This window comes from Anabrus simplex, chromosome 1 (assembly GCF_040414725.1).
Source record: "Anabrus simplex isolate iqAnaSimp1 chromosome 1, ASM4041472v1, whole genome shotgun sequence".
In the NCBI taxonomy this organism is placed as follows: Eukaryota; Metazoa; Arthropoda; class Insecta; order Orthoptera; family Tettigoniidae; genus Anabrus; species Anabrus simplex.
The window spans coordinates 812,118,249-812,137,621 of record NC_090265.1 but is presented as its reverse complement, the minus strand read 5'-3'; the positions used below and the strand labels follow the sequence as shown (position 1 = coordinate 812,137,621).

Genomic DNA, 19,373 nt, shown 5'->3' with positions numbered 1-19,373 from the left:
CATCTGTATCATCTGATGGCCAGGCAGGCATCAATTTTTGGAAGTGAGACATAGTCTCCCATAGTGCACTGGCACTGTTGGTGGCTTCAAGTAGACTATGCAGTGGCCTCCACGGTATGCACTAGCCTTGCGTCTTGGTAGGTGTGCTAAGTACCAAATGATGAGCCCAATTTAGCACACGAGGGCGAAACGCAGGCAACCAAGAATGAGTTAGCTGGAAAATTTATAATGTCCAATAACAGATCATTATATTGGTATTATAAATTTACTCATTCAGGACAAATATTTCATGTTCCCTATGGGAATCAACATCTGTATCATCTGATGGCCAGGCAGGCATCAATTTTTGGAAGTGAGACATAGTCTCCCATAGTGCATTGGCACTGTTGGTGGCTTCAAGTAGCCTACGCAGTGGCCTCCACGGTATGCACTAGCCTTGCGTCTTGGTAGGTGTGCTAAGTACCAACTGATGAGCCCAACTTAGCACACGAGGGCGAAACGCAGGCAACCAAGAATGAGTTACCTGGAAAATTTATAATGTCCAATAACGGACCATTATATTGGTATTATGAACATAACACGCGAGAATGAGAGAATTACAATCGATATATGCATCGCAATATACAGGTTTCAATAAACATTGCACATTCGCGCACATTTCTCACATTAATAAATGCCGATATTCCATTTGAAAGCAGCTAATGAGCAAAGGACTTCTGGCCACTGGTGTACAAAGCTGAAATGGCATGATTTCAAAACAAATGTTTGAAGTTCACCAAAAAAATAAGCTAAAATCGGAAGAAATAATAAAATAATCGGGAGGCGGGAAAAGCTGTCGAAAATTGGGAGTCTCCTGTCTAAATCGGGAAAGTTGGTAGGTATGAGCAATGGCTGCATTGTAGGTGTAGACTTCCTCTCTCATTTGCCAGCACCATACCCATACTTACAGTTATATGAGGAGGAAGGGGATTATGGTGAAGTCCACTGACTAAGGTCACAAATATTTTGAGACAGGCGCTGTAATACATATCTTCGACAAAGTTTATATTCTGTCCACTAGATGGTGACAGGAACAGTTTTGTTAACTTATTTAAAGCAGTCTGGTTTGTCACAATAATTACATTTTTTCTTTCTAGAAAATTTCAGGCCCCTTTCTTCAATGAAGAAAAGCTTCATAATGATAGAAAACGTATGAAACTAGAAAAACAAATCATATGAGGAAAATTATAAACTGAAGATACAAATATTCATGTAGAGTTAACCTTCACTGTTTTGGAGTGAAAACCAGTGGTGCCAATGTAGCAATTCTTCCACTGGACCTAGTAGATTCGAGATGTATTTAGCGGGGAAAATTTTAAAATAAATGTACGTTCATGTAGGAAGTTAGTGGCTATTTCAACTTCTTCTAGCAACATAGAAACATTTCTGATTTATTATGATTTATGATAAAAGGAATATACCGTGAAACCTCAATAGAGTGTCTCTCATTAACACGTTTTCCTGCTTAGCATGTTGTAAATTCAAAGTCCTGATTCACATTGTATTAAATCTATATAAAAATACCTCACTTGCCGCATCATGAATTTTCGCTATTACCGCTTAGTAGAACACATTTTTTCCAAGCCCTGAAAATGTTATTTGTCATCCCTTGTGAAAGGAACGTGATTTCCAACTCGGGTAACCCTCGCTAGAGTTGCATGATAATGGGAAAAGGCCTTGAGTTCCTGAATTTCACAGGATAAGTTGCACCTTTGGGAAGCAAGCCGTTGACCTCAAGAATGTTTAGTTTATCTTGCCGGTTAGCAGCAAGATTGCTGAATAACACAGCGAGCCTATTTGTACTAGTATTTCCCATTCCGTTCAGAAATTAAAAACTGATTTTGTGTTGAGTGGTACGGTGAAGGGTAGAGTATATTTGTCACCTGATAGCCTACATCTGAATTAGGAATATAATCGTCTGAAGTTGACTGGCCACGTACACCGTATTTACTTGCGTATTAGACCCCTTTTTCCCCACTTTTACAGCCAAAGAAGGTAAAGAGGGATCCAATATGTGATAACCTCAAATTTTGTGCAGTGAACACATGACTTCTAGGTTATAAAGAACTACAAATTGTACATGTAAACATTCTACACTGTTCTTTAACAAACCTATGAATGTATTTCAGTTATACTAGCTATTTTCGTCGGAAGGCAGTATTTCTAAATGTAAAAAGTCAATAAATGGTGAACACAACTTTTAGGCCTACATATAAAGTAAATATAATCCGTTTTAGTTACTCACATCACGTCATTCATTTCATCTCATTAATTCCTCTGATGAGGTCAATGTCAGGAAGGGCACATGGTCGTAAAAACTTGCTAGGAAGATTCGTCTCAGTTCATACTCGACCCCATAGAGAAAACGGATAAGGGTGTCATATTATGCAATATTGATACGAAATAACTTCAATGGCCAGTCATTTGTCTCTGTCAGTTGAGCAGTAGGCCTACCACACAGTAAACCTGATCAATGCTTTCATTTTAATTGTCTTGCGCCACTAACTTTCCTGCTACCGGCGTGTCGTCATTCCAAGTGACGTCATCTCCACTGCCATCTCCTCAGCCATGCAACGCAATCGAGACAGAGAGCATTCGAGGTCCCGTCTTTTTGAACTTTTCAAAAATAGTTTTGTTCCCGACTATTGAGTCCAAACTGTGTGAAGCTATTCCCAAATGGTTTCTCGAGATATTCCCAGCTGGTGTATATGTGAAGCCACTCCTTCTGAATAAAGCCATGTTGTTGAAAGCGTGCCAAACCACCAGCTGATAAGTAGCGTATGTTACAAGTTGTACGGTATACAAGGTTATAAATTTCATTATTGGTTCTGTATTGAATTAAGATTACATATAATTTACAAAGTTTATTCCACCTACTCAATTCTGTACAATAATTGCAATGGAGATTGTCAACAATCAAAATGATGTTTAAGAAAGGAGAAACTGACCATCCTGATTCATATCGAGGTATAGCCCTTGAAAATACATCATTCAAAATCTTCATGAAAATCTTAACAATCAGGCTTGCAGAAGAAATAGACTCCCAGATACCAGAAAATCAATTTGGCTTCTGAAAGGGAAGAAGCACACTACATGCTGTAAAATACCTAATAGAACAAGTCCAAGATACATTGAGGCATCCAGGAAAGAAATATTTTGTAGTCTTCATAGACTATCGTAGGGCTTTTGACCTTGTTGATAGAGCAACACTCGTCCAGAAACTCAATTACCTAAAAGGGGCTACACATCCGATAGCAATCATAATCTCGAATATCCTCAAATATAACTATGTCCAAATATCAGATATCAAATATCAAATACGCGAGTAAATAAGGTATATGTCTTGTGACAGCCTAGTTATGGATTCGGTAAGAGTCATGAAATTCCTTACTAATGAAGACAAAGTTAAAATCTATCTGAAAGTGGACTAGCACTCGCATCTTTAAGCGTGCAGAGGAAGCGCAAAACTCACACCTTCAAGTTTCAACTCTATCATTCCAGTGCAAATGTTTTCATATTTTTGTTGTCTGATGTTTTTCACACCTTTCAGTGTACTGTCATTTTATAATCCCCAGCAGAAAAGGTTTTTCATATTTGTTCTCTCGAGTTGTTCACACCTTTTCGTGTTATCCTCTTATTTAGAAATGTTAGATATAGTTTTCACTGTACCCGTGGATACACAACGTAAAATGATGTCATGCAGGAAAAAGTCGTATCTAGTGTTTCCATATCCATGTTAGATAGTTTTTATTTGCGTATTCATACGTTTTCTCACTTAACACATTATTTTTCCTTGTCCCCTGCAGAAACGTCTTAATGAGGTTTTACTGTGGCAGATTTTTGATTCGTGCTTATCGGTTTTCCATGCAATTAACTGTGTTGGCCAGGCTGAAACAAACAAAAGTGATAAATACACGGTTATTGTTTATTATCATGTGCAGTGACAGTTGCTATTCAATGCGTTTTAGAAAAGGTTTTTGTGAATATTCATGTTAGTTGTGTGTGATTTGTCAGTTATAGACCCATATTGCAAAGACATTTTCCTAACTTTGTCTGATCAAAATTATAGAGGCCCATTTAAACTATACAAATATCTTCTCGTCTATAAACCCACCCCCAAATCCACTCCGAAAGCCGTTCTACCTCTTATTCTTCATCCCAGTAGCTACTGCAGCACAAAAGACTTTATGAGTAACACCTTTCATAACCACCAAACAGACTAGTCATGCTCTGAATGTCATTACTCAGGAGCTTCAATATTGTCAGAGCCATGGATGAGACTGGGACTTTGGTGGAAGCTACATTTCACTCTGGCCTGTGCCAAGAGACACATGTAAAAATACTGCATCCATAAAGTGAATGAAATTGGGTAAGAAAGTGGAAGGAGTCTGCATTTAGAGGGATTGCAAGCAAAATGTTTCTTTTCTTTATGCAATAAAGCTATTATGCTAATTTTCTGCCGGTGGTCAATCGCAGGATGAATGTAGGTGGAATTATCACTGTCGTGTCAGCCCCAGATTGAAGCTCAGGACTCATTCTTCCGAGGATCGAACCCATGACCGGGACGTAGGAGGAATGGTGTCGCTGAGATATACGTTAATATTATAAGGGAAATTATAAGTTAATAGTAATGACTATGTAATGGCAACAAGGCCAAGGAATCATAATTATAATGCTGATATAAGTAAATTAAGAATCATACAAGATTTAAGAGTTGAAGGCACACCAAAAGCTGTGAGCCACAAGTTGTGTAATTAGAAGTAAGGCTTGGTCGAAGTAGGTGAATCATAAGCTGCACCCTGCTAAAGGTGCGTAGTATATCTTCAGAAAAGGTGGGTAGCGAGTGAACGGAAGAGGCAATTCCGTTTTCGTGTGTCTGAGGACATTCTCCATAGGATGGAAACTTCGATGGCCTTCTCGAAGGGAGGCGAAAGTTAGTGAAGGTATAAAACAGGGGTACACACCCTGATCGAGGCTTTTTTGGAACAAGTCAACTAGAAGTGCGGGCGGAAGCCCTGTCAGTCAGGTCTCCGATAATAATAATAATAAGGTCCAAGTGTGGACTTAGAGTATTCACTTCAGTACTTCGACCACGCCAAGTCTTCTAAGTCAGCGTCATTTGAAGTTAGGAAGGAGATTGTAAATACTGTATATAATTATACATACTCATCAGTCTACTATTAAAGGAAGGTTTTGGGAAATAGAGGACTTCGTCTCTTCACACGTAGCAAATCTCCCAGGCCCATTGAACAATCCCTCATTACCGCTCGGAGGAAGTCAATCTGATTATTTATCATTCTCGTCGTGGCAAAGCCTGTGTCACGACAGGAAAAACAAAACTGGTGTCAGATGTGGGGTACTGGGTTCGATTCCGCCTCAGTGAAGAGACAGATTTTTAAGAGCCACGCAGAAGAGGCTAGCTCAAGCAAGAAGATTCGCAGATCCGGTCCAGAGCAGCAGACGAGAGGCCTACCGTTCCAGCCTACGCAGAAGGAAGCGGACATCAGGACAGGAGAGCAGCAGGAGGCACCTGGAGGAGCTCAACGCCGAGACACCGAGAGAAGACAGCAGATATTCGGGCAGTGGTAAGTACCCACAAGTGTTGTAAATATGGCAGATTCCAATGTACCCAATGATGTGCCAGATAATGTTTCTGACTATGATAGTGCTGGGGATGCACAGGATGGACATTTATACGTGTCAGTTACTGAGGGATATCGGTTAATAGGTCATGAATTTAGTGGTGCCAAACCAGAGCAATTGCGTGAGTTTATTGCTAATGTGGATGCCGCACAGAGTATGATCAAGGATAGGGACCAACCGTTATTCTTTAAATATATTTTGACAAAGATTACGGGTTCTGCTCGCGAAAAGTTCTTATCTAGAGGTGACATAATCAACTGGGAAAGAGCTAAGGAAGCTCTTTGGGAATATTATGGAAAACAGGGCACTTTTGACTTGTATTTGTGTCAATTGTTCCAAAAAAGCCAGGGACCGAAAGAAACCGTGGCCGAGTGGGCCCATAGAATTGAAGAAATGGCGTTGATGTTTCGAAACGCTATCCTGGAGAATGAACCAATAGAATATCGTACAGGGCAGCGCAGAATGCTAGTGAAAATCGCGATAGCGGCTTTCACTCAGGGGATTCATACAGCGCGAATACAGGGTAAGCTACAGGATCGTAGCCCTCAAACTTTTGAGGCGGCTGTAGCTATTGCTAGACAAGAAGAAGCCATGATTAATTCCCAGAAGGAGAGAGAGGCACTCCTCAGGAATAGTACGGCTTCTAGAAAAGAAGGCGCGCACACCCAGCCGGTAAGCTACACGAAGGGTCGGTGGCAAGGCAAGGCCACGCAAGGGGCGCAAAAACCTAGTAAATCTCCCCATTATAACAAGGTGCTGCTAATATGCTTTAATTGTAATAAGGAGGGACATATAGCTAGAGATTGTAAGCAGAAGAATCAGAGTTCTAAGACAAAGGAATCCCTTACTCCTCGAAGAAACGCCGCAGGAGAGATAAAATGTAATTATTGCGGAAAGCCAGGCCATTGGGCACGGCAGTGTAGAAAGAAATTAGCTAACCAAAACAGAAATAGAGAGACCGGTAAGACCGGTAACGAGGTGAACATAGTGCGCACCTCTGGTTACCAACAGAGCGCGAATAAGGTGGGACCGAAATGCTTTAAGTGTAATGAAAGAGGGCACAAAAAGGCAGAGTGCCCACGTAGAAATTCGAAGCCGGAATTCAGGCGTTGTTACGCTTGCGGCAAGGTTGGCCACCTACAGTGGCAGTGTAGCACCAGATGCGATAGCGAGCCCAAAGGTAGAACAGAGTTCTTGCCTAGAAGACAGACTAGGAATGTTCAGAGTTGTAACGGTAATAATAATAATAATTCCCGTGATAGAACACGCGAAAAGACGCGATGTAGAGTTTGTAGGCGATGGTCGCATTCAGCTAAGGAATGCTGGTTTAAAACCGAGAGAGAGGCTTTAAACTAGATAAGGGAGACAAGTCAGGGACGCTTGAGATCTCCCATAAGACCATCAGTCCCAGTAAGGTCGGACAGCATGAAGAGGGTACCGTATTAATAACGGTAACCGGGCGTAAGGATGCCTTAAGATTTTTAATCGACACAGGAAGTGATGTCTCTCTTATTAAGGAAGGTAGTGTTCCTTACGGTGCTTGGGTTAACCGCAAGGAAATTCTGAAGTTAAGAGGCATAACGAAAGGTTCGAAGCAAACCAAAGGAAAAATTCGAATTCCCGTTGGTGGTAGATGTCCAGACTTCCATGTAGTGGACAACGACTTTAACTTGAAACAAGACGGTATAATTGGAAAGGACGTGTTAAGAGACAGCGTCTTAAATTATAAGGAAGGCTATGCTGTGATAGCAGGAAAAAGATACCCACTAGGGGCGAAAGAGGATATGTGGGTGGTGCTCGAACCAAGAGTGGAGAAAATCGTAGCCATAGAAGTAGACAAACCGTCAGCCGAAGGCTTGATAGAGCGGCAGGAAGTAAAGCCAGGTGTATACCTAGCTGAGTGTTTAACGAAAGCCAAGGATTATGTCGCACTCATTAGTATGTTGAACACTACTGACAGGGAGTGGCGATTAAAAAGCCCAGTAGTTAAGTTACTGGATGTAGAAGGCGAAAATACAGCGGAGGTACACAAGGTTGAAGAAACCATAGCTGTAAAGGGCGATAGTCAGGCCAAGAGGCCGATCGCGCAGAGGGATGATAATAATAATCATAATCAGGAAGGTAAATCTCGAACGCAGCGAATACGGGAGCTGCTTAGAGTAGATCACTTAGCTCCCCAAGACAGGGAGAAAATTTACGCTATCTGCACGGCTTATCAGGATATTTTTCACTTAGAAGGGGATAAATTAACGCATACGAATATACTTCAACATGCTATCCCCACACGCGTAGATCAACCTCCAATTCATGTGAGGCAATATAGGTTACCCGAGGCTCAGAAAGAAGAGATAGGTCGTCAGATAAATCAGATGTTACAGGATGATATTATTACTCCTTCGACTTCCCCATGGTCTAGTCCCATCCTTTTAGTCCCAAAGAAATTAGATGCTTCTGGTAAGCAGAAGTGGAGGGTCGTAGTGGACTACAGACTTTTGAACGACGTCACCATAGGAACTACGTATCCTATTCCATTAATTTCTGAAATATTAGATGCCCTAGGAAAAGCGAAGTATTTTTCCACTATGGATCTGGCCAGTGGATACCACCAAGTACTGCTGAAGCCTGAGGACAGAGAAAAGACAGCATTTTCTGCCTTAGGAAAGCATTATGAATACAAGAGATTAGCTATGGGACTTCGAGACGCGCCAGCAACTTTTACGCGTTTGATGAAAACGGCACTAGCAGGCTTAGAAGGCATTAAATGTTTGGCGTATATGGATGATTTGATTGTGTATGCCAGCTCTGTAGAGGACCACAATCATAGATTACGTGATGTTTTTCAGAGATTGAGAGAGGTAAATCTCAAATTAGGTCCAGATAAATGCGAATTTCTAAGAACGGAGGTAGCTTTCTTAGGACATGTAATTACTAAGGGCGGTGTTCAACCTGATGATCGAAAGGTTCAAGCAGTAAGAGAATATCCTCAGCCTACCACTACGAAACAGCTGAAAGGATTTCTAGGCTTGTCAGGCTATTATCGTAGGTTTATTCCGAACTATAGTAAGATAGCGAAACCACTGTATGAGCTGCTTAAGAAGGAAGTACCGTACGAATGGACGGATAAGCAAGAGCAGGCATTCCAGATCTTAAAGAAAAAGTTAACAGAGAAACCGATATTGCAGTACCCAGATTTTGAGAAACCTTTCATATTGACCACAGACGCTAGTAATGAGGCCTTAGGAGCAGTGCTGTCACAAGGACAGATAGGTAAGGATTTGCCGATAGCTTACGCTAGCAGGACTTTAAATAAGGCCGAAAGAAATTATTCTGTGACAGAGAAAGAATTACTAGCAATTGTTTGGAGTGTGAAGTATTTTAGGCCGTATTTGTTCGGCAGGCATTTTACGGTAGTAACAGATCATAAGCCTTTGAAATGGGTATTTAATGTCCAAGACCCATCTTCTAGATTAATTAAATTCCGATTGAAATTAGCAGAGTACGACTTTGAGATAGTGTACAAGGAAGGCAAGCGTAACTGCAACGCAGATGCCTTAAGTAGAATTCCAGTTAGAAACGAAGAGCCTGATCAGAAAGTGCGAGTAGTTAAATCTCGTGATAATAACCAAGAAACTAGTAATGAGGAGCGTGAAGCTAATGACCCCTTAGGAGCACCTGTTAGCTCAGATAAAAATGTGCAACCACGGAGACTCAGCTCTGAATCCGAGGACGCCACGGCAGAGGTGACAGAGCCTGAGAGTGGAAGCGAAGAAGGTAGTAGTGATAGTGAGGATGTAACCGAAGAGGCTAGGAACACTAGCCCGGAGCTAACAGAACAAGATAAATTAGAGATTATTAAGGAATGTCATGAGTCATTAGTATCAGGCCATCAGGGCATATCCAGAACGTATGCCCGGATAAAAGACCATTATCAATGGGAAGGGATGCAAAAGGATGTAGAAAGGTATATACGCTCATGCCCATCATGTCAAAAGAATAAGATTACCGGGCCTGAAGTAAGAGCAAAAATGGAGATCACAGATACTCCGAAAGCAGTCTTTGAGAAAATAGCACTAGATGTGGTAGGACCTTTAAATGTAACGGAAGCAGGAAACAGGTACATACTCACCTGTCAAGACCAGCTGTCTAAGTATTTAATTGCGAGTGCTATGCCGGACCAAAGTGCAGAAACCATAGCACGAACTCTGATTAATAGAGTAATTAGTATATTCGGTATACCAAATATTATACTGACAGATCAAGGTGCAAATTTTATGTCAGATGTTTTTAAGAAGTTATGTAGAATATTGCGAATCAAGAAGGTCCATACAGCGGCATTTCGACCGCAATCTAACGGTAGTTTGGAACGCTCTCATAGGGTGCTCTCAGAATATTTAAGACATTATGTATGCAGTTCACAAGATGACTGGGATAGTTATCTTCCTATGGCAATGTTTGTGTATAATACGACCAAGCACACTAGCACAGGTTATACACCATTTGAGTTAATATTTGGGCGAAAGGCAAATATCCCTGGTGTTCTTCAAAGGAAACCAGAGCCAAATTATAATGAATGCCAGAATGTCTTGGAGCAGTTAACCAGACAACTGCAAGAGAGCCATGAAATAGCTAGAAAGACGTTAATTAAAACCAAAGAACGAGATAAGGAATACTATGATAAGGCTAAGAATGAAGTTTCATTCAAAGTAGGAGATCTCGTGTTGTTACGTAACGATGCCCTACGAAGGGGACGTTCAAAGAAACTTTCTCCACCGTATCAAGGTCCTTATAAGATTACTAAGGTATCGGGAGTGAATTGCACGTTACAGGTAAACAAGCGTGGTAGACAAATTATCGTGCACCAGAATAGATTAAAAATGTACATTAATTAGAGAAGAATGTAAGGTAATGGTTCTTATTTAGGTCGCAGTGAGTTACGCTTCCCTCACTCCAACGGCATTGTGGATTATCGTGTACCGCTGATAGAGTTAGTTGAAATACTCTGTCAGGTCGCGTCGAAATCAGGAAAGTACTAGAAATTTTAACCTATGTAAGAGAGGAACCTAGGAATTTTGGTACGGGAGTACCATGGTGAGTACGTCCTAAGTACCCGTCAGAAAGACTACAGGAGACGAGACTGTATGTCCAGATATCAACTCGTCAAAATGAACCGCAGGGTTCAAACTGAATATGGAGAGAATTCGAGTTCATAATGAGGATTAAAATTATCTACACTTGCTATATGCACGTTCTGAAAAGCCTTCACTTACTATCACTAGAAATTAAATGAGTAAATTAGGTAGCGTCGTATGTAAAATAAATGAGATCTGCTTGTAATTATTAAAATCAGAAAGGGCGTGAAGCCAAGCTTAGTTCCACTGAAACGAAATTCATTTATGGTACAGAAAAATTTCACAGATAAAATGTTTTACGTAATCCATAGGATATCTAAATGAGGGTCGTTATCATGAGGATAACCCCGTGTGGTGTCGGGGATTTACGCAAACAACACTCTACACTTTGGTACTCTTCTTCCCATACAGTTACACAGCCAGAATAACACCACGATTCGAACCTGTCTGTCGTAGGAGGCGACTAAAGGTTCCACTTAGGGAATGGCCTTGTATTTAGTCCTTTATGCACGAATACGGGCGTCCTGAGTGAGGCATGGAACCCAGTGAGGCGGGTCCTGCCTGGGAAATATCACCATTAGGCCGGTGATTTTCCACAACAGTGTGATTCTCGTGGGAACAGAATCCACTGAAGGGAATTTTCTCACCACGTTGAGAACCATCCCGTGAGATGTGACTCCAAGGGTACGGAGTACAATCCAAAAAGATCACTTCGGTAGATTCATACCTGTATTTAACTTTAACTTCTGTAACCATTCCTGGAGGTAAATCCTCTGCAGTCTTTAACAGACGCTATTCAAATTCTTAATTGCCAATGATGTCTTTCATATGTCCGTAAGAATAAGGAGAAGTGACGCAGGTACGTCAAACAAGGAGAGAAATTTTGAATGGGCTAATGATGGCTCTAAAATTTTGTTAGAGCTGCCCAAGAGTGAAGTTCACAGAGATATCGGTTACGAAAAGGAATTCGTAGATTTATTTAAATTGCTCACGAGTATACTAGTAGACTAGTACAGAGCATAATTACGAGAAGACAAACGGTATAGTAAGACAGTCAGTCACATTAAGTGTGTATTCAGGTACAGATAAACAGTTGAGGGTAGGTTCCACAACACCTAACAGTATAATGTGTAAGGTAGAGTGAAAGAGAAAGTGAAGGTCGCTGTTTACCTTACAGGGAGGTGAACGAACGAGGTGAATGGAAAGGGTGGCAGGCCGCACGACCTGGAGAATGCTGGTCGTCGCAGTTATGTTGCTAGGGGTGTCCATACCCACCAGTCAATTGGATTTCAAGATGAAACGGTACGAGAATACAGCCGGAGTCTATTTTGATTATCAAGGAGAGGTACAATTATACACTGTAGAATGGAAACTGGTTACTTATATTAATCTTACACGTTTGGCAGATCTATTTGTGATAGCCCGTAGAAGTTTACAGAAGACTAAAACCCTCTGTATTCAGATAGAAAAGGAAGTACATATTAAGTGCGAACATGAGATAATGTTAGTAGAGCAACAATTTCAAAGGATTCAAGGGATTAAAGATTTAATTAGGAAAATTACTAGGATCGAAACACCGGAAGGCAACGGGAAACGAAGCAAGCGCGGGTTAATAAATGCAATTGGTACCATCGCAAAGACGTTATTTGGTACGCTCGATGACAGTGATGCAATGTATTACGAGGGCAAAATTAAGGAACTAGAACAGGAACAATTGTCCATGATACAAGTAGCAAAAAGTCAAATGTTAGTTGTAAAGTCAACTTTGCAATCTGTCAATAATACCCTGTATGACATCACAGCAAATGAACTCAAGCTAAGTGAAAACTTTGAGCAACTTAAGAGTTACATTCAGAATGAAACAACGGGTATAAATGAGGCTTTTAGACAATCAGAAATGCAAATATCATTAAATAAACACTTAATTGAATTGCAAGGATTTCTGATGCAATTGCACGAGCATTATCAGATCTTATTAGATAGTATTGTAAGTTCTCAGACAGGCACGGTGAGTGTCCAAGTGTTAAGCCCCGATGATCTAGTAAGGGCATATAAGAAGGCCCAAAGAGATTTCCCTAAGGGTTATGATCTGCCATATGATTTGCAAGTCACTTATGGGTACTTGATTCTAAAAATATCATCAGTGAGTGTATATATAACTCGAGATACCTTGGTGTATATTTTACGCACCCCTCTTACTAACAAAATAAAGTACAATTTGTACCATTGTATACCTTTCCCCTCTCCCATGAAGAGTAATCCAAACCATTTTGTGTATATATCTAATGAAAAACAGTATGTATTAGTTGATCAAGAAAGACAGACATATGTAGAATTAAGTGATGAACAAGTGAAACAATGCAAGTGGACTGACAATGGACAGAGATTATGCAAGGCAATTTTTCCTATTAATAATGTAATGTCAAAGGGTAGTTGTATTGTCAAGTTGTTAACTGGTGTTAGCTTTATTCCAGAAGACTGCAAGAGAAGTGTGATGTCGATTTATGAACTCTTATGGATACCTATTGATGATAACATGTATATTTTTGTATCGCCTCATGAAACTAAGGTCACCAGTGTTTGTCAGGATATTACCAGTGATATAAGTTTAAATGGTGTGGGAATAATACAATTCACAGACTTGTGTACAGTTTACAGTCCCACAAGTAAAATTCAGAGTGCAGGTTCAGTGAATACGACAACAAGGAAAGACTTAGTGCCAGAAGTAATGTTAATATATGATTGTTGTGAACAATTAGACAGTGAGATCAAATTAGAGGATGTACCAGAATTAAATAGGGTTACAGTAGGAAGCTTACTGAATCATATAAGCGACCTAAGGTTAGCCAGTCATAAGACTGAAGATGTAGAAGCACTGGTAATGCAGAAAGAAAAGGAATTTAAAATGCAAATGACCCAACAGTATACAAGTGTATATCAAATTGTAACTGGTATTATTTTGTTTGCAGTACTTATAATAGTCTGTTGCTGTTGTTGTTACTGTTGTGGTTGCTGTAGAAGGTGTAGACCTTTAAGTAAATACATAGAAGATAGTAGAGAGCGCTGTCCCAACTTATGTATTTTTCAGAATGTGATCGCTAATGACCACAGAGCTAAGGTCTCTGATGAGGACATTACTGTCCATTTTCAGCATCCTCGACTGGCTGAAAGGGCCCTCAGCCACTCAGGATCGCTGTCGGGATTAGAGTTACACGAACGCCCTACTACAGGTATAGCAACTATCAGAGATAACTTGGCACAGCGCACCCACGAACAAGAGCATGGAGACTCTAACAGGATGTAAGAGTAAGAGTAAAAAATGAATGCAGAGGTATTGCATTCATTTTTCCCCAAAGGGGGGAGGTGTCGTGTCAGCCCCAGATTGAAGCTCAGGACTCATTCTTCCGAGGATCGAACCCATGACCGGGACGTAGGAGGAATGGTGTCGCTGAGATATACGTTAATATTATAAGGGAAATTATAAGTTAATAGTAATGACTATGTAATGGCAACAAGGCCAAGGAATCATAATTATAATGCTGATATAAGTAAATTAAGAATCATACAAGATTTAAGAGTTGAAGGCACACCAAAAGCTGTGAGCCACAAGTTGTGTAATTAGAAGTAAGGCTTGGTCGAAGTAGGTGAATCATAAGCTGCACCCTGCTAAAGGTGCGTAGTATATCTTCAGAAAAGGTGGGTAGCGAGTGAACGGAAGAGGCAATTCCGTTTTCGTGTGTCTGAGGACATTCTCCATAGGATGGAAACTTCGATGGCCTTCTCGAAGGGAGGCGAAAGTTAGTGAAGGTATAAAACAGGGGTACACACCCTGATCGAGGCTTTTTTGGAACAAGTCAACTAGAAGTGCGGGCGGAAGCCCTGTCAGTCAGGTCTCCGATAATAATAATAATAAGGTCCAAGTGTGGACTTAGAGTATTCACTTCAGTACTTCGACCACGCCAAGTCTTCTAAGTCAGCGTCATTTGAAGTTAGGAAGGAGATTGTAAATACTGTATATAATTATACATACTCATCAGTCTACTATTAAAGGAAGGTTTTGGGAAATAGAGGACTTCGTCTCTTCACACGTAGCAAATCTCCCAGGCCCATTGAACAATCCCTCATTACCGCTCGGAGGAAGTCAATCTGATTATTTATCATTCTCGTCGTGGCAAAGCCTGTGTCACGACATCACAAAAACAATGAAATTCATATGAATTAGGAGATGATTGAAAAGCAGCTCCTCAATTAGTGATCCTCGTACTAATATTTCTATTTTATTATGTACTCAAATGTTGACAATCAACAGCAATGCACATTTACAGTCTTTTCTCTAAAATGATGGCACAGACTACAGAGTTTCTCTCGGTATTGCAGCACATGCTGTGATAATACCAACCAGCAACATTATTTCATTTCTTTTAAATTCATAAATCTTCCTTTCCCTTCTTTAGTTCGCTTGTCATAAAAACATTGCAAATCCAAGAGACGCACCACATTGTATTTACAAGACATGCTAGTACGTACTATACAGTACCAGTTGTGCAACTGAGATCACAACAAGGAAACAGCTGGCATGTTAGCACGTCCTTGTGTTGCTCACCCACTAAAATCCCTAAAGTAATTAATTTTTATTTTTTGAAAAACTTTTTTTTCACAATTTGTTTTATGTCGCACCGACACCGATAGGTCTTTAAGGTGACAATGGGATAGGAAAGGCCCAGGAGTGGGAAGGAAGCGGCCGTAGCCTTAATTAAGGTACAGCTTCCAGCATTTGCCTGGTGGAAAATGGGAAACCACGGAAACTATCTTCAGGGCTGCCGACAGTGGAGCTCGAACACACTATCTCCCAGATGCAAGCTCACAGCAGCGCGCCCCTAACTGCACGGCCAACTCGCCCAGTAAAGTAATTAATTATTTGACGAATGAATTAATTACATGTCTGAATTCATAACAGTTCAAACTTTTCTGTTAGTGTCAGAAATTACTAAACAGTGGAACCTTGATTCTCCATTTTGGGATGGACCATGGAGACAAAATGTACAATACGGAAAAACAGAAAATCTGGGAATAAATTAAAACCATCAACAATTTGACTAAACATCACAATAATGAAATATGTATAATTATAATCTTAAAAACACTCCTGAACCAAACCAAACTACAGCCCTAAATGGCCTTGGCCTACCAAGCAACCACTGCTCAGCCCACAGGCCTGCAGAATACGAGGTAAGGCATGGTCAGCGTGACAAATCCTCTCGGCCGTTATTCCTGGCTCTCTAGACCTGGGTTGCAATCTCACTGTTAGCTAGCTCCTCAATTAATTGTAATCACACAGGCTGAGTGGACGTAGAAATAGCCCTCATATCCAGGTAAAAATGCCCGACCTGGCTGGGAATCTAATCCAGGGCCTCCAGGTGAGAAACAGGCAAACTGGACTGTGAGGCCAGGTTTAAACATTAATAAATTACATGAGTTAAAAATCCTGTTTCTTTACGTTCAGTTTTACTGGGGAAACTTCATCAGTTTCCTGTGAAAACTTCTTTCAAGTCAACAACATCAAACAGCCAAGCTCATGAAAAATAATCTAATATATAATGCCAAGCCAAGCAACAACTGATCAAAAGTAGTTTGTAATTCTCTAATCTAATTAAATAAAGCAAATTTAATCAAAAAGCATCCAACATGATGGCAAAATTCCTTCTTTATTTTATTTGCCACTGTGATTTGGTCATTGGTATACTGTCTGTAGTACGTCTCTGGAAGCCTTTTACCGCATAAATTAGACGTACATCAACTTTTAAAGGACTCAAGAATATGGTTCCGAATGTAAGTATAGATTCCCAAAAGTTCGCAAATGCATTATATTCAATTCCGCCCATCACTAATCAAAAGCAAATGGGAAAGAGAAGAAAATAATCAACACTCCATAAATTTTGGTTTATTCATGACCTTCAGCTCAGCTAGAAAGCGTGCTGAGGCACTCGCTGCACAAGCCAGTGCGAGTGGGAAATGATACAAACTTGTTAAATGGTACGATGCGCATATAAAATGACTGGTTTTTACGAGGACATTTCAACATAAAAACAAAAACATAAAAATCCATCTTAAATTAGGACCAAAACAGTAACAGGCAATTCCACAAAACTTCTCATTGCTTCATATTTGTAAGGTGCAACATCTGTCCCAAGAACATAATTATGTCTGATCATATTAACTCTTTCGCTGCGCTATTTTTCAACAGAACACTTACAAAAAATGTAATTTTTTTCGTATTTTCCAAATGAACTTAAACTTTTTTTTTTTCAAGGTCAGTGACATTCAACACCATTGCACAATTTTTAACTCAACTTTGGCAAACTAGCAGTGACATTTGACCTTGAAACATACATTACTGTGATACATCTCCAAACATGGACCTGGACACATTGCAGGCTGTCCTGGGCAATTCTTACAAAAAATACTGTCTGGTTTCTCTTGCACAGTCCCTTTCTTTTCTTTGAACATTTTTCTGGTAATATGGAACAAGCAACAGAATTATGTTTGTGACTCTTGTCATGCTGCTCCCCAAGAAAATGCCTCTCCGTCAGGCGTGCTTGAGGTATGTAATCGGAAGTTCTTCCTCGTTTCGCTGGCGGACTTCGCTGATACTCTCGTAGAAGTCCCATTATGACAGAATTTCTGAAGTCAGGAGCACTAATTGCCCTCTTTTAAAGCTTATTGTACAATATTCTTTCATTAGTGCAGTTTCAATGTCATAACAAATATCCTGCCAAACCGATAAAAAATGAAGATCCTCCTCGTTGGCACTTTCTTCCGAACAATCACTATGCACATCATCACTTGTTTCATTGTGCAAATTTACCGAGCAGTCTGAATCAGAATCAGCAACTAAAAGATAGAAGATTTCTTCACTTCCATTAGTAATGTTGTTCCGCGCGCTCATAGCTACTGAGTGAAGCCTGCTATCGGCCAGACAGCTGACAGGGATATTGGTGGGCGGGCGAAAGATAACAAATAAACATAGGTCCAGCACTGGCGGCAAAGTTTTCAAACAATGTTTAGTACATAGTGAATACATGACTATACAGTAGATGTTTGTATTATTAAATGGGCCTTTAGTGAAGAAGCGCGCAGAAATTATAGCAGGAAAGTGACAAGTCGACAAAAGTCGATTACCGCAGCGAATGCTATAGGGAAGTAAGTCGACAAAAGTCGACTTGCGCAGCGAAAGAGTTAAAATACTAGATTCGTCTTAGGAAGGAGCAATTTTGATTCCTGTCTGAAAGCCCAGAGACTTACAGTGCCCGGAGAGAAGTTCACAAAACCTGTCCAACGATATAATTGAAAAAAGTCTAAAATAAACATCTAACCTCAGATGGAAAGCATGTTTTACAGTATGGGACGAAACTCGTTCCGTTTTCAAGTAGCACTGTCGGGATATGCTCTGTCTCCTTCCAATTGTTGCAGCCACACCCTGCTTTATGATTTCCGAGGTTTCCCTAAATAATACCAGCCGAAGGCGATGCTAAGATGGTCCCTTATGCAGGTTCACTGCCGATTGCTTTCCAAGTACAGTACTTGCTCTAATTACTGCAATGCCTTGACGTTAATGCCAAGATCCATAGGTACGTCATAGCCATCATTTTGTGAGATACTGTTTCTTGAAAAGAGCTTGATCAAGGATTTAGCACCGATGGGACTGAAAATTCCGGGTGGCTGATGCAAGAAACTGTTTCATCGAGGAACAGATAATGCAGGATTTGCAAAATATGACTCAATTAGGATGCTCACAGGACCACAAAATTTGAACAAATAATTTGGGAAAACGTAGTTTCTGGGAACAGATTATCAAGGTACCACTATACTTACATTTAAAAACCACAGTTGGCACCAATATCTCCGTCACTAAAAATCTCATGGAAAAAGTAGCTTAGAATTTTTTTTAGAATTTGCTTTATGTCGCACCGACACAGATAGGTCTTGTGGCGTTGATGGGACAGGAAAGGCCTAGGAGTGGGAAGGAAGCGGCCATGGCCTTAATTAAGGTACGGCCCCAGCATTTGCCTGGCGTGAAAATTGGAAACCACGGAAAACCATCTTCAGGGCAGCTGACAGTGGGATTCGAACCCACTATCTCCTGGATGCAAGTTCATAGCTGCGCGCCCCTAACCACATGACCATCTCGTTCGGTAGGGAGAGAAAAAGTAGCAGGTTTCGTGAGGTCCTTAATATAATTTCAAAATATGACCAAAAAAATTATATCTTCAATGGATTAGAATGGTAACATCTTAGGTGAATAACTTTGTACCCAGCCTGTAATAATATGAAGGAAAAAAGCTATTGGTCAACCAAAATGAGTTGAGTGGTTCCTGAGACTACTTTTTTTTTTTTTTTTTTTTTTTTTTTTTTTGCTAGGGGCTTTACGTCGCACCGACACAGATAGGTCTTATGGCGACGATGGGATAGGAAAGGCCTAGGAGTTGGAAGGAAGCGGCCGTGGCCTTAATTAAGGTACAGCCCCAGCATTTGCCTGGTGTGAAAATGGGAAACCACGGAAAA

At 40.5% G+C, this 19,373-nt stretch overlaps 1 protein-coding gene across 1 annotated transcript in view; it reads right to left on the bottom strand.

Annotated features, from left to right (window-relative positions):
- Positions 1-19,373, bottom strand: part of Orc3 (origin recognition complex subunit 3) — a 105,541-nt gene that overhangs the window by 14,338 nt on the left and 71,830 nt on the right. The window lies entirely within an intron of this gene.